At 39.4% G+C, this 4,846-nt stretch overlaps 1 pseudogene; it reads left to right on the top strand.

Moving 5' to 3' along the window:
- The first annotated feature begins 1,370 nt into the window (after positions 1–1,370).
- LOC107537755 (UBX domain-containing protein 2A pseudogene) lies at positions 1,371–2,403 on the top strand (annotated as a pseudogene).
- Positions 2,404–4,846: the final 2,443 nt, after the last annotated feature.

Genomic DNA, 4,846 nt, shown 5'->3' with positions numbered 1-4,846 from the left:
AAGGGAAACTAAGAAAACAATCCCATTTACAATTGCATCAAAAAATAATACCTCACCCTGGCTGGTGTTGCTCAGTGATTGGAACATCAGCCCACCCACTGAAGGATTGCATGTTCGATTCCTGGTCAAGGGCATGTTACCTGGGTTGCAGGTTCAATCCCCAGCCCTGGTTGGGGAGAATGCAGGAGGTGACCAATCAATATGTCTCTCTCACATTGATGTTTGGTCCTCTTTCTCCCTCCCCCCCTTTCTCTTTCTCCCTCCTTCCCTTCCATTCTCTGTAAAAATCAGTGGAAAAAATATCCTCTGGTGAGGATTAATCAAAAATAAAATAAAATACCTCAAGATAAATTTAATCAAAAGTAAAAGATTTATACTCAAAAAATTAAAAGACACTTAAGAAGAAAATTGAAGATACAAATAAATAAAAGCATATACCATGTTTATGGATAGCAAGAATTAACGTTAAAATGTCCATACTACCCAGGTCAATCTATAGATTCAATGCAATTCCTACCAAAATACCAATGGCATTTTTACAGAACTACAACAAATAATCCTAAGAGTTCTATGGAACCACAAAGACCCTAAATAGCCACAGCATCCTTCAGAAAGAACAACAAAGTTGGAGGTATCATGCTACCTGATATCAAATGATACAAGTCTGTAGTAATCAAAACAGCAGGGTACTACATAAAAACACACATGGGTCCAAAGAACAGGTTAGGGGGCCCACAAATAAACCCACATCCATATGATCAATTAATATATGACAAAAAAGGCAAGAACATACAATGTCATAAAGACAGTCTATTCAAAAACTGGTACTGGGAAAATTGGATATGCAAAAAAAATGAAACTAGGCCATCTTCTGACACCATATACAAGAATAAACTCAAAATAGATTAAAGACTTAAATGTAAGGCTCATAATCAGAAAACTCCTACAAGAAAATATACGCATTAGATTCTCTGACATCTCTCTTAGCAATATTTTTTCTGACATATCTCCTTAGGCAAGGAAAACAAAAGAAAAAATAAAGAAATTGGACTACATTGAACTGAAAAGTTTTTGCACAGCAAAGGAAACCATCAACAAAATGAAAACACGACCTACTGTATGAATGAAAGAAGATATTCACCAATGAGACATCCAATTATGGGTTAATATTCAAAATTTATTAAAAACTCATACAACTCAACAGCAAAAACACTAACAATCCAATTTAAAAAGTAGGCTAGGCGGCCGCGAGCCTGGGAGGGTCTGGGCACTGTGGGCTCGGGCTCTGGGGGGGCGTCGGTCCCGCGGTCCCCGAGAGGACGCAGGACGAGGCCTGGAGGGGACAGCGCGGCTCGCCCCTGTCCAGCGGCCACGCCTGGAGTAAGGCAGAAGAGAATGAAAGAAGTAGATAATCTTGAAAGTATAAAAGAAGAATGGGTTTGTGAAACAGGATCCGACAACCAGCCTCTTAGTGATAATCGACAGACAACTTGTGAATATTTCGTAAACAGCCTTTTTTGAGGAAGCCCAGAAGTTTGGTGCCAAATGCTTGTCTCCCACCGAACAGAAAAAACAGGTAGATGTGAGTATAAAATTATGGGAAAATGGATTCACAGTCAATGACGACTTCAGAAGTTATTCAGATGGTGCAAGTCAGCAGTTTCTGAATTCCATCCAAAAAGGGGAGCTGCCTTTGGAATTGGAGGGCGCTGTGGGCAAGGAGAAAGTGGATGTGGAAGTGGAAGACAAGAAACACGAAGTGTGTGCGGCCACGAAGCCCGTGTTCCAGCCCTTCTCGGGCATGGGCCACCGGCTGGGTCGTGCCACACCAAAAATTATTTCTAAAGCAAGAAGTATCGAAGTTGAGAAGAAAAATAATGTTTCTACTGTCCCACTAAACAACCTGGAGCCTATCACTAACATACAGATCTGGTTAGCCAGTGGGAAAAAGGTTGTTCAGAAATTTAACATGTCTCATAGGATAAGCCACATCAAAGACTTCATTGAGAAGTACCAAGGATGTCAGAGAAGCACTCCCTTTTCCCTGGCGACAGCTCTGCCTCGCCTCAGGGCCCTGGACGAGAGGCTCACTCTGGAGGAAGCGGACCTGCAGAACGCTGTCGTCATCCAGAGGCTCCAGAAGGCCACCGGGCCTCCTAGAGAACTGTCATAGCACTGATTTTTGAGACACTTAGTGGAAAGTTCACAGAGAAATGATGGTTATAAGTGGACATGCAAACCGAAATGGGGGCAAGTCAGGTTCGTTGGACTTTGGGTTCGAGTCCTATTTAACTCCCTCTGGACAAGAAGATTTTGAAGTAAGTACGAGTTAGGACAGCAAACTATGGCTAGAAACTATTCAACGCACTGCCTCCCAAAAGGCTGCTCAGAAAAATATACTTACTTTCAAATACGTTATTCAACATAAGATATATTAAATGACTGCATCATTTAGTATCTTAATGTTGTATCAATTAGCAAATATGTTCACAGCATCATTCATTGAAACATCATTCGCAAACAGCAGTGATTGATTTAAATGTTAGCTGTCTCAGAATTTCTAAATAGCAGTTCATTAAACATTATACGTGGCAGGTTAAACGCAGCAGTGTCATTATGTCAAGGACAAAGAGAAAATATTAAGGGCTGCAAGAGAGAGACAAGCAGTGACCTACAAGGGAACCCCCATAAGGCTGACAGCAGATTTCTCAATAGAGACTCTTCAGGCCAGAAGGGAGTGGCATGAAGTTCTGCAAGTACATGAAAAGCAAGAACATGTAACCAAGATTGCTTTATCCAGCAAGGCTATCATTTAAATTTGAAGGTGAAATAAAAAGCTTCCCACACAAAAAAAGGCTAAAGGAGTTCAGTACCACCAAACCAGCATTGCAAGAAATGCTAAAAGGACTGCTTTAAGAAAAAGAAGGAATAGTGAGAGAAAGGCACATCAGCATAAAGGGGAAAAATGGCATTAAATAAGTTGATATCAATAGTAACCTTAAATGTAAGTGGAATAAATGGGCCAATCAAAAGACAAAGGGTAGCTGAATGGATAAGAAAACAGGACCCAAATATATGCTGTCTACAAGAGGCCCACCTGAGAGCAAAAGACTCACACAGGCTAAAAGTGAAGGGGTGGAGTAAAATATTCCATGCAAATGGAAAGGAGAAGAAAGCTGGAGTAGCAATTCTTATTTCTGAAAAAAATGGACTTCAATGTAAAGACCATAACGAGAGACAAAGATGGTCACTACATAATACTAAAGGGATCAATCCAACAGGAGGAAATAACCCTTATGAACATTTATGCACCCAATACAGGAGCACCTAAATATATAAAAAATCTCTTGGGGGACTTCAAAGGGGAGATTGACAGCAACACAATAATAGTGGGGGACTTTAACACCCCACTGTCAGCATTAGACAGATCATCAAGACCAAAAATCAACAGGGAAATGCAGACCTTAAATGACTCACTAGACCTAATGGACTTAATTGACATTTATAGAACATTTCACCCCAAAGCAGCAGAATACACATTCTTCTCAAGTGCACATGGAACATTCTCAAAAATAGACCACATGTTAGGGCACAAGGCAAGGCTCTACAAATATAAGAAGATTGAAATCATATCAAGCATCTTCTCGGATCACAATGCCATGAAACTAGGAATCAGCCACTATAAAAAAACTCAAAAACATTCAAACACATGGAGGCTAAATAGCATGTTATTAAACAATGAATGGGTTACCAATGAGATCGAGGAAGGAATCAAACACTTCATGGAAAGTAACAAAAATGAACAGACAACAACCCAAAACCTATGGGACACAGCGAAAGCAGTCCTGAGAGGAAAATTCATAGCATTACAGGCCTATCTCAAGAAACAAGAAAAAGATCTAATGAACCATCTAACACAGCAACTAAAAGAACTAAAACAAAAACAGCAAGAAAAGCCCCGAGGAAGTAGAAGGAAGGAAATAATAAAAATCAGAGCAGAGATTAATGACATAGAGACTAAAGAAACAATACAAAAAATCAATGAAACCAAGAGCTAGTTCTTTGAAAAGGTAAATAAGATTGATGCACCTTTAGCCAGACTCACTAAGAAACAAAGAGAGAGGACCCAAATAAATAAAATCAGAAATGAAAAGAGGTGATGTAACAACTGACCCAACAGAAATACAAAGGATTGTAAGAAAATATTATGAGCAACTGTATGCGAACAAATTGGACAACATAGGGGAAATGGACAAATTCCTAGAAGCATACAACCTTCCAAAGCTGAATCAAGAAGAGGCAGAAAACCTGAATAGGCGGGTAACAACTAATGAAATTGAAGCAGTAATCAAAAAACTCCCAGCAAACAAAAGTCCTGGACCAGATGGATTTACAGGCGAGTTCTACCAAACATTCAAAGAAGAATTAACACCTATTCTATTCAAACTATTCCAGAAAATTCAAGAGGAGGGAAAACTCCCAAATTCTTTTTATGAGGCCAGTATCATCCTAATCCCAAAACCAGATAAAGATACTACAAAGAAAGAAAATTACAGGCCAATATCCCTGATGAACATAGATGCTAAAATCCTCACTAAAATACTAGCAAACCGGATCCAGCAATACATTAAAAAGATCATACATCATGACCAAGTGGGATTTATTCCGGGATGCAAGGCTGGTACAACATCCGCAAATCAATAAATGTGATACATCACATAAACAAAATGAAGGACAAAAACCATATGATCATATCAATAGACGCAGAAAAAGCATTCGACAAAATCCAGCACCCATTTCTGATAAAAACTCTCAGCAAAGTGGAAATAGAGGGATCATACCTCAA

This window comes from Miniopterus natalensis, chromosome 2 (genome assembly GCF_054644295.1).
Source record: "Miniopterus natalensis isolate mMinNat1 chromosome 2, mMinNat1.hap1, whole genome shotgun sequence".
In the NCBI taxonomy this organism is placed as follows: Eukaryota; Metazoa; Chordata; class Mammalia; order Chiroptera; family Miniopteridae; genus Miniopterus; species Miniopterus natalensis.
Note: the sequence above shows the minus strand (reverse complement) of the source record. Positions and strands in the feature narration are given on the sequence as shown.